The sequence below is a fragment of the Atractosteus spatula genome, chromosome 2, assembly GCF_055471065.1.
Source record: "Atractosteus spatula isolate fAtrSpa1 chromosome 2, fAtrSpa1.hap1, whole genome shotgun sequence".
NCBI lineage: Eukaryota > Metazoa > Chordata > Actinopteri > Semionotiformes > Lepisosteidae > Atractosteus > Atractosteus spatula.
Window position 1 is genome coordinate 52537085 of NC_142707.1, and position 12275 is coordinate 52549359.

Here is a 12275-nt window from a genome sequence, read left to right on the forward strand (position 1 = left end):
ATATTTCAGGTGTCGGTTTATCTTTTAACCCTTAAACCACATACAGATTTTACTGTGTTTCTCTTATTGAGTTCACTCTTTTCTAGGTAATGAAATAAGTATGAAACAGTAATGGTAGTTTAGAAATGAATTTAGATATTAAAATAATTGCAAAAGATGTTATTTATTAAATAATATTCCATACTGTAAATTCTATCAATTTACTTGAGTAACATTTTTGAGTCAATTCACTTTTCTTCAGGTTTTCGTTTTAAGTGAACACTCAAAGATTTTCGAATAGTGTTAGTAAAATATTTATTCATGCATGCAAACCAAGCATTAGGTATCATTTCAAGATGAGCTACAACACAGTCCAAGTTTAATTTATGTGTGAGACAGGCCTTCAATAACGTATGAACATTAAATACTGGGGAAATCAGTTACACAATTTGATGTTGATCTGGTCAAATAGTATGATGACAACATTCAAACAATTAGTCAGTATAGAGATACACAGTTTGGTTTTCTTCTTTATGTATTTTTATTTTTTAACTTTGTTAAACCATAGTCAGACATTTAACACATTTTTCTTTGCTTTTGATATATTTTATTTGAAAACTCTGCTCTCAACAATAGATTTATGCTGGTTCATGTTCTCCAGCCTCAATGTATGAATAAATCATTTTTCTATCTTGTGTACTTATTAATGAAATATGTTATCCTGGGTGCAGCATGATGAAGGGGCCACATGTCTACATTTTTCTAAGGATTCATGTTCCCACTGTGTTATGCAGCAGTGTAAAAACATTGGATTTGCAATGCGCTTATTCTTTAAGGTGATGGTTCTACCAGTCTCAGTCTGCTATTAGCCATGATATGCCATGACTTAACTGGGGTAGAGCTCCAAGACAGCATCTCAAAATGTTGACGGAAACATCATCTATACAATATACAGGTATACTTTATACTTACAGTACATACAGTATAGGCATAAACAATAGTCTCCAAGTTTATTAATGCTCTTGGAAGAGTAATCAAAAGTTGATTTAGCAAAAAACTCAATTTCTGTACCTTCAGTATTCTGATACAATTAATATAAAGGCTAAGACTTTTGTGATATTTAATGTTGCAACTATATCATATGTATGTATTTTTTTTATAAATCTATAATATGTATTTTGCAAATCCTCCTTTAGTTTCAATAACCTCAAGGAAGCACTTCCTATGGTCCTCTATTGGGCTTTAGAACTTCTCATGAGCAATGCTCAACCACTCTCCCATGCAGAACGCCTTCAGCTCATCTACAGTATAGTAGGTTGTACTGTATGGCCTGTGCTTGTGATCTGCTTTCTCAGACTCATACAGAACATTAAATGTTTTACAAGAAAAGTAAATAACTAGTTAAAACACTGGGTTCTTATCTCTTAATGATTGTATTATTTTTAACCCACCAGTTAATTCAATTAATAACACAGACACACATTTATATAGCAGCGCGTTTGCTGAAGTAGTCTGAGTGAAGTGTCTCACTCAAGCATAACACAGTTGTGCCCCACCTGGACTTTGAACCCACAACTCCAGTTTTCTAAGCACTTTTGTATCGCTGCCATAAGATTGAATTGGCATAAGAAGAAAAGAAACACAATGTTTCGGAGAAGGCTCCACAGCTGAAACATTGTGTTTCTTTTTCTTGTCTTTTCAGCGTGGAATTAACCTGTACTTGTTTCTTTGCAGCTAATACATGCTGATGCAGCTACCTACTTGAACATATTTACATAATATTATATGTTTACATTATGCTCAATTTCTATGCTAAATCAATTTTCATTTATGGTTTGTCAAGGGTATTGAGGATATCAGAGGCATTGCATGCACAATATTCAGATCCTTGTGTAGTTTTCACAGCAAAAGAAAGAAGAATATGGATAATATGAAAGAAAAATTGAAGTCATGATTGCATAAGTAATCACATTTTTCTATAAATCCTAAATATAAAAATGTTATACATATTTTTAAGTAAAAGCGCACATAAGTGCACAAAATTACACCAGACACTGACTAGGTTTACCTGTACCTCCTACTGTACATGAACAGTTGGGCAAGGAGGAAACTGGTTAAGAATGCAACTGTGAAGCCATGGGTGTCTTTAAAGAGCTACTGTACAGAGTTCAATGTAAATTCACAGGAAGGGTATGCATTTTCAAAGCAATGTATACACCCTATATACAGCTAAAGAAAGACAAGTGAATTGAATTAATGAGAAAAAGGAAAATGTAAAGTACTGTAAACTCTACTGTTAAGTCAAGGACATCCTTCATAATTAGACATCTGGAACTACAGAATATATCCTTTCTCTGTGTCAGCTCAATTATATCTGGTTTATGTCTTATCTGACAATATCAAGATTTGTGTTTAAAATGTTTTAAATGTTCTAAAATCAAATCACATCTGTAATGTTTTAAAACAATTTATTTCAAAGGTTGCTCAAATACAATTCTACAAACTGTTTCTTTCAAAATCTTATACATAACTTGTTAATGATTGGAAATTAAAACATCTCTTTTTGATTGGTTTTATTAGGTTTTATTCAGAAGACTTACCTAACAGATACTGAACAGTATATGTCACACCTACCTGAGGATAAAGTTCACTTTCCTGACCTTACAATCTACTGAGTACATTTAATGGAAGTCACGTTGAAGCGATTTAAATTAAAGCACAGAGGCCTCTTGTTAATTAATTGCTGGGCGTGCCAAGTGGCAGAAAAGAGGTTGCTCAAAGTCTGCAAATGTATTGAACTTATTTATTCAAGCGCAGGAAATACACTTCAAACAAAACAATTTACATACAATAACAAGACTTCATTATAGCCTATCCTGTCTGTAACTCCAAGTACATAATGTCCACAGTTAAACACAATTGGCTACATTTCATTGAACTTCATTTATGCTTTCTTTTATGGCCTTAAATGGCCCATGTGAGAGCGGACTGCCACTGGGAGTTAACCGCTGTGTCGCAGTGTGAGCCCCAGGCATTAGCTAGATTACAACCTCTTGCTGTCAGGCTGACTCTATAGATCAGTCACAGCGAGGTCTTCCCTGTTCATGAACCTGGCAATCACCCAGAGTGAGTTCGTTTGGATTCACTGTAAAGCCTGTTAGATGTACACCTTTAACCTTTGATTTCATCAGCTCCTCCAGCAGCACTGTCATTTTAGCCATCCATTTTGCTCATCCCTGCTCAATTAGAATACAGTACTGTATGTCTCCTGTGTTTTTCTGCCATCTGGCTAATATTTGTATAGAATTCCTGTTTGTTTTCTGCCACTGTTAGTTATGTTATTCTATTTTTAATTATTGTAAGGGTGTCTCCCTGGAGAGGCTGCAGATCATATTTCTTGTTCACATTTTTCAGCTGGTGGATGTTACATTCCCCAACATTCTTTATTTTTCAACTGTTGTTTGCAGTAAACACTACATTAAACATTTCCCACACTATGACACATTGTGTGACAGTGCCTCTTTCCCTACTAATTCTACGGTTTCATGAGAAACCACTTCTCAGTTTATGTTCTTATACAGATGCAGCCATTCAAAGTGCGCGTCACAGACACGTACCGCAGGTGACGTCGCTCAGTATGACGCAAGATGACGCGTGGCACCGCAGTACGTGATTGGTTGACCGACAGGGGCACTCGTGGTCCGTTGGTCTGTCGTAGAAAGACTTACAGTAAAAACGTCTTTGCTGTGCCCGTTGTAGATATTGAATTTTACCACTGAAGGGAAATCTTAGTAGCTGAGCATAAAAAGAATAGGAGCATACTGTAACGCGTGTGAAGGCCATAAACGATATTAATTTTGGAACATAAACATACAGTATATACTGTAGCTGGTCTTGGTACTTTAAAGAAAAAAATACACACCAGTATTCCATTTCTCCCTAAACATTTTAAGCTTTGAAGTCTTTAACTAACATGATACCGGAGTCAACAAGCATACTTTTAGAATTTGATTAAAAGGGAATATAATATGGAATCGCGTATCTAAAGAATTTAATAACGGTATTCGTGTGCTGCGACAGGGCTGTGTAGGGCTTTTTCGCCTGCCTGTTCATGCGAGCTGTCTTCTAGCCGACTGGTCTAGGTGCGTGACTAGCAACTGGGAGGTTGTGTGATCGAATCCAGCTGGTGCCGGACTTTTCTTTTAACAAACATTTCTTCGAAAAAATAGAATAGCGATATTATGGACAATAAATTGACTTTTATATTTCAAAATATCGCAACATGAACGATATTTGCGATATTTTGAACATATCTTCCCTTCTGACAGCGGTTCCTCCTTCTATTGTGTGTGTGTGTGCAACAGAGTAAATTTTTATAGAGAAATGGAGGCTGGACAGTATGCGTTACAATATAAACATTTATATTGATTTAAATCGTGTTCTGATTTAAATCGCAAACGCGTGTTTAATTATGTGTTTTTTAATCATAATCAGGCTAATGCATTTCTACATTTTCTGTATGAACCAGCTTAGAGGTTCATACAGAAAGACAGCTTGTGTTTAAATTGAGTGTAAGGTAATTTATGCTTCTAAAGTCATGGTCAGCATTTATTATTGTACTGTGCTGTAAACTTTTTCTGTGCCTAGTCACATTATTTTATAGCGTTTTTATTGCGTTATTAAATCCGGTGGCGCTGTGTGTTACAGTAGTTTCCTGACTCCCATGTCACATGGTCTGTGATTGAATCCCATAGAACTATGACTTTATTTTTTAACAAACATTTCTTTGAAAAAATGAAACGTTTCCCTTGGTCAGAGATTAAATAAAACCTCACTCGCACCAAACAAATTTATATTTCTAAATATCACAAAATACGTTCATTGTCTTCCAATCGAGTCGAGTTGACATTGGAAGCCTGCCACACCCGGACTGTTAAACCAACGCATTAGCACGTCAAAGCCCATCGAGGGTATTGAGCCAGTATTGGCTTTAGTATTCCCCCCTCTCCCCTCAATTCAATTCAATTCAAGGTGTTTTATTTGCATGACAGATGGGTACAAGCAGTGTTGGGTATGTATATTGTAACGCTTACGGCAGACAGGCACTGTGTAAGAGCCGGCGCACCAGAGCAGCGCACCGAGGGAGCGTCTGCATTTCTAACTTAGTTTTTAAAATTAGTCAAGCAATATGAAGCATCTCCTTTTACTTAGTGCCTGAGCATAAAAAGAATAGGAGCATACTGCAACGCGTGTGAAGTCCATAAACGATATTAATTTTGGAACTTAAACATACAGTATATGGCTGGTCTCGGTACTTTAAAGAAAACATACACACCAGTATTCCATTTCTCCTAAACATTTTAAGCATCGAAGTCTTTAACTAACGCGATACCGGAGTCAACAAGCATACTTTTAGAATTTGATTAAAAGGGAATATAATATGGAATCGCGTATCTCAAGAAATTAATAACGATATAATTATATTCATGTTGCAAAAGAACTGCAACGGACATAAAAACTCCCTTGCTTTTAACAGAGCGTTCCATAATTTCTAACTACGAAAATGCCAGGTGAAAGGATTTGTAAACATATTTTGTTAAAGCAAGTCAGAACCCATTCAGAGCCTACATTACATTTTAGCGTTTCATTCTGAGCAGAAGACCCTCACACCTGAAGAAGGGGGAGGTGTTTTTCGCTGGAAATCTCGCCTGCTTCTACTTTACAACCGGAGTGCTGGCTGTGACGAATTAAACCGGTATTACAGGTTACAATCACAGACCATGTGACATGGGAGTCAGGAAACTAACACAGCGCCACCAGATTTGATAACGCTATGAAAACGCTATAAAATAATGTGACTAGGCACAGAACAAGTTTACAGCACAGTACAAAAATGCTGACCATGACTTTAGAAGCATAAATTGCCTTACACTCAATTTAAACACAAGCTGTCTTTAGCCCTCTAAGGTGGTTCATACAGAAATGTAGAGATCCAGGCTCAGAACACACAGCTTCATTAGCGAATACATATGCAGGACAACTAGAGAAGACGTTTTACAGAGGATGGATTTTTAGAAACATCCCATCAGTGACATCACTGAAGTCAACTCCTAGGTACTGTAACTGTCGTGTGGATAGTTTCACAAGAATCAGACAAAGGTTTAAGCATCGCTTGTTCTAGATAAAACTGCAAAAAAAAACAACAACCCATAATGTACTTCTTTGCGGCTCTGTTTGCCCAAATCATATATTCACAACGTGAAATCTAGAAAATAATATTACGTAACCAAAATCCGCAATATGGAAACAGAACCTGTGTAATTGTTGATAGATGATGTACTCGTAACATTTTTTCAAGACGAACTACAACATTTAAAAAATGACTTGTATGTACTTGATATCTCTAATCAATCCACGGGTCCCAGCACGAAACGAAAGTAAAACGCATACCGTTTCGCGCTTCTTATTAGTTGCTCAAAAGTAATTTGACCGTATGAAATGCATAATATAAACCTAGAAACATATACGTGAGTAGTACTTAAGCACTGTAGTATCGGTGTTAAGACATACCTCTCAAATACTGTAAATCAAGTTAAAAATATCTCAAGATTCTGGTCATAATGAAACCATGTTTCGTGTATGTTTTCTTTAAAGTACCGAGACCAGCCATATACTGTATGTTTATGTTCCAAAATTAATATCGTTTATGGCCTTCACACGCGTTGCAGTATGCTCCTATTGTTTTTATGCTCAGCTACTAAGATTTCCCTTCAGTGGTAAAATTAGATATGAATATTCAATACTTAAACGGGCACAGTTAAGACATTAAATATACATATACATACTGTATACAGTACAGTTTGCATACGGTAATATGTTTATGTCCCTAAATCAATCTCTTTTATGAGCATGTGAAAGGCATGGTGAATCACTGTACTTTGCATGATTGGAAAAAAATGCGTGATTGCGAAATGCTGTGGCGTTACTTTTACAAAGACGGTCAATGAAAAAAAGAATGTGGACCAGGGCAATACTTTGAGTTTACAGCTTGTCCAAGGTCATTTATTATTAATACTATTATTAATATCTTCGTTAAAGACTTTGATGGCTACAGCTCAAACATGAGAGGTTGAGCTTTATTAGCTCCACCTTGCGGAAATTCCGGATACTATTATTTTGCTAGCGGTATTTACCGGTAACTCGCGGTATTTACCGGTAGCTTGCGGTAGACTGCGTACAGCGTACCGGAAAATAATGCGGTATCGCCCGCGCATTTTGAATGGCTGCATCTGTATATCTGATAGGTGACAATTTTGTATTTAATGTGAAGTTGTGCATTTTCTGATAAGGATTTAAGCATTTATGTAGACTCAGCTTTTCCTTATCCAGACACTATGGGGAGGAAATACAAACATTAACAGGATGTTAGGATATATACTGTGTAAGGAAAAGTGTAAAACTGAAATCAAATAAAATATTAAATGTATATAATTGATTGGTAAAACTTCATTAAGAATAGTTTATATAGTTGTGGTCACCATTTTCCAAATGTGATATTGCCGCTATATATTTATATATACTGTATATAAAGTCAAGGCTAAAGGGACAGTCTTTTCAGTCTTGGCAAGGGAGACTACAAAGGGTATTGATATAAATGGCAAAAAGCCTTATAGATACTAAGACGTCCAACTGCTTTATGATCAATAGTAAATCAAAGACCTGAGTAAACAGTAGAAACTAAGAAGCATTGCATTTAGGACTGAAATTACGAGGTTACTTTACACAAAGGGCTGCGGGAGAATGGAAGAACATGTGCATCTGAGTTATTGAAGATTGGAAAGTGACTAACAGGATCCCTGGATCAAAAGGCTGTGAGCATCCAAATGTCAGCTGTAACTTTTCTTATGTTCTGAAGTTATAATTTGGAGTCTAACCTCATTAAAATTAATTTCAATTTAAAGAAAATAAAGGTCTTTTCCCAAACATTTCTTTGTGATGTTGGTTGTTATTTCAGCTGGAGTAAAAAAAAGTGTTTCTCCACTTGGAGATAATTATTTATTTCCATTGTTGTCGGAGCCATATTTTGTATGAATGACCTTCCTATGGCTATGGCTGTGATAATATTGTCATTATGATAGCATGTTGTGTTTGTGCCTCTTTCACCTTTTTATCTGCAATAAACCTTCACTTTCTCTCGGGATGAGCAATTTGTATAAGTGTATTATTTTAACAATGTGAACGGCTTGCATTGTTTTGATATTCCATAATTTAAATTCTAATTTTGCCTCAGCATCCAGGAGGCATGTTTCGACTACACCAGCTGCCTGTGGCCTTCATGCCTGCACATTGCCACACGTCTTCTGCATATTTTACGAATAACTTTTTCTGTAACATGATGGTTTAATATGATGACATGGCAAGTCTCTTGCCCAACGTTCAAATTAGAGGGCTGCCGGCCCTGACGTTTATCTGTTCCAGCACGTATCAGCTTGTCCAGCTGGGCTGATGACGCCTGGAGTTTCACTCCCACTGGCAATGCTCTTCAGGTCACCCAGGCACTAAGGCAGTCCTGCCATAACAAGGAGTGGGTTATAGCAAGGGCGAATGTGTAATGTAGCTATTTTTTTTATTCTGACATGAAGAACAAAGATTCCCTTTATTTCTGCAAATGTTGTCATATAAATACACATCCATGCAGTGTTGTTGTTATAGGAACTGGTTGTAAGCAAGACAGGCTCTTCAGTCTCTCTGTTTACAGTGAAAATCTGTGTGGTAATGACTTTTGTATTTCACATCAAAAGATCGATATGAGGCAAAATTATAGAATTTCTGCATTTGATTCTGGGTAAACCATCACAGCTCTTTTATGTTTTCACAATGAATGTAACATGCAACACCAGAGCAATTAGAATCACCCGTCAGGTAATTGTCTCAATACCTATGCTCACCTGAAATACTGTAGGTGGATTGAACACAACAAATTACATAACATGTAACTAAATGTATATACACAATAATACCCAGAAACAAAAGCTGCAGTTCTGTATTTTTGCCTGATTTGAATCATTTGATCTGAAACACAAATTTCATTGGTATAGATCCAAAATGTATCTCTGGTGTGTGAGCCTGTCACAGTGATTTAACCTCTGAGATCCTCAACAGCTTTGAATTCTCTCATGAGAAGGCCGTCTTAGTAGTAGCACTGTTTACAGGCCGTGCGGAGTGTACCTGAGAGATGGGGAGCAAATCTTTCCTTCTCTCGCCATTTGTGCACTTGGTGTTAAGGCGCTGAGGCAGAATTGTTTGTGTTTTCTTGGACCCTGACCCGATAAGTCACTAGTTTCAGAGAGAGAGAGAGAGAGCCGGGTTTACTTAGCCGAGTCGAAAGATCAGAAGTCATAGCCAGGGTCAGAGGGCAAGGTCGGGAAGCTGGGAGTATTCAGAAGTATTCACGCAATCAGGATGACCTCAAGGACGAGAACTGGGAGCTCCACTGGTTAGACCAATACTGAGCATTGAAATACGGCTGAGGAGTCCTTAAGTAGTGAGTAGCCGGGAGGTGTGGTGTGGGACAAGGGATGTGGTTGGATAATTAGGTTGTGCGTTGGTGTTTGTGAGGATCTGTACGTGTGGGAATGTGTTGATCGGCCATGGCACTTGGGTGAGTAATGTGGTCTGGAGCCCACCTGCCTTCCTTGTATGGATAATCCCTTGGGAAGGAAGGGATCAAGGGGAAGGTACAATTTGGAAAATCTCATTATCTCCCCCCTCACAGGTAAATAAAACATTAAATGTACATCACATGTATTAAAAAATTGTATATAAAACAGACATGAACAGCCTTCTGATATATGTGCCTTAACATTTATGCATTTAACAGGAAATCCCATCAAGAAATGTGATGCTAATTTTACCATTCTTGATCTGAACAAAAAAACATTAGTTTTATTAAACATTCTCACTGATTTGCTGGATCAAAATTGATGGTTGTATTCATAGTGCATTACACATGTTTACTAGCTGTTATCCTGTGACATATTAAGCCCTGTTTTTAAGGATTTAGTAAATCATTGTGAATGAGGCCTAAAAGTTTTAGCAGAAGTCTGTAAGCAGTATACCACAAGACAAGAGTAATAACCCCATAAACAGGCATTGTATTCACAAAGGTGTTTGCCCCTCATGTACACAACTAAAGTGTAGCTACACACCTCTCATTAGTGTGTAACATAAGCATAGGTGATAGGAGAGTTCACTCCTTATCTGAAGCTGCACCTCAAAAGATTGGGCCTCCAGGTGAGATGATGACATACATAGGCACATACTGACTAGAAAGCACATGGCTGAGGTTGAGAATATGTGGGGAAGTACAGTATATGAGAGAGCATTGCTAAACAACAGGTTTTTAGAAAACAGAATATTTTCTAAAATTATTTATTGAAAGCAATATTGTTAATACATCCTGCCTTGTGTCTCGTTGCTTGGTGGGATAGGCTCTGGCTCCCCCGCAGCCTTGAAATGGATGAAGCAGTTAGAAAAGGGATGGATGAAGATTGTTAATACAATTAACCTTGACCGAGTTTTGGAACAAGTTACCCAGCCGAGCTGAAACTTTGGCTTCCTCTAAGAATTATCTGGATGAGATTCTCGGATCAATTAGTTACAAACTACAAACTGGCTTAATGGGATGAACAGTCTCTTTTTATTTCTAAGCTTTTTTGTTATAAGTCATCACTTACATTGTATAATAAGTTATATTAATAATTACTGGCATTTCTGTAGAGCTATTAATTTCTAAGGATCCCAAAGCACATTACAAATAGGAGATTTTCTGCTTATTGAGTGACCTAGCATTTTACATTTTCCTCTCCAGTTGCTTACCTCTGAAGTTCTGAAGACTGAAGGGATGTTTTTTTTACTTCATGTGTAAAGCTGTAAGCTTTTAATCGAATATTGACAACTTACCAACATAAGCAATGTATTCAAACAAAAAAACAAGTTTAATTTTCAATTCAAGGGGCTCCTGAACTAGGTATCAAAACTTAAAAATTAAGTTACCATTTACTTTCCTTATTTTTATTAATATCACATTTTGGAGCTTGACTTGTGAATGAGAAATATAAAAAAGATTGGAGCATATAAAAATATCTGGATTATTTATCATTTAAATTGTTTGAGTCTTGAGTGAGGGCATAGTCAAGCTGTTCAAGACAGGGACTTTGCCTGATTGTGACAGCACTTTCAGGATGCTGTGCATTTTCATAACCAGAACTGCCTTCTCTATCACACTATACATGGATTGTAAGAACTTTATGATCTACTCTTGAATCACTAAAGAACAATAATTTAATGTTTATGATACATGACAGATTATCTCTTTAAATATATCATTTGGTGTTGTTGGACTTCATAATTTTCCAGCTACAATAATATTTGTTGGGGAAATTTTTGTCAGCCTGTTTTACAGTAAAATGCAAGTCCCTTGTGACTAGTTTACTTTAGACAGGAGGTTTGAAGCTAAAGATTTGAGATTTAAATGTTAAAAATGATCTGCTTATGATACATACTAGACCCCTGAAGTCTTCTTAAGTTATCCTCCAAGCTAATGAACTGCCAGCTGTTGGGAAACTGGGTAGTATTGCAGTTCAAGTGGCGACAGATTGGAAATAAATCATTAGCTTCGAATTTAGGTTTTCACTTTGGAAACCAAGGGCCTTGGAAAACATATCCACATCTAACAGCTTAATTGTATCAAAAATACATATCTCATGCACTTTGCAAATTGATTCCAAGTTCAGCTCATAAACTGTGGTCTATCTGAAAGCAATTTACATTACAAAAATAAAGATTTATTTTCTGCTGTTATTGGATAATGACTGCCTAGCAGGTGGTGCTTTTATTAGCTGGCAATTAACATTTAAACAATCTATTATGCTGCATCACTTTTCGGGTCACTAGAATGTGAAGCAAACCCTTCAGTGCCAGTAATACTCTCAGTTTGTACTGTTTACTGCACAGGCCCCTTTTCACAGGACATTTTCTGCGCCTTTATTATATACATTTCCATATCCATTGGTAATCAGTCTATATGCATCAAGTACATTTTCTATCATCTTGCAAACATTGCAGGTTTTGAACAGATGTGAACATTTCAAAGCTACAGTTTATCTACCTTATCTTTAAATGACTACTTTTCGTATTGAAGACTTTATGTTTACTTGCATGGACTTTATATATGACTCTTCTAGTGCATTTGTATTGTGGCCTTTTGTAGCATGAAGTGCCTAGATATGGCACTC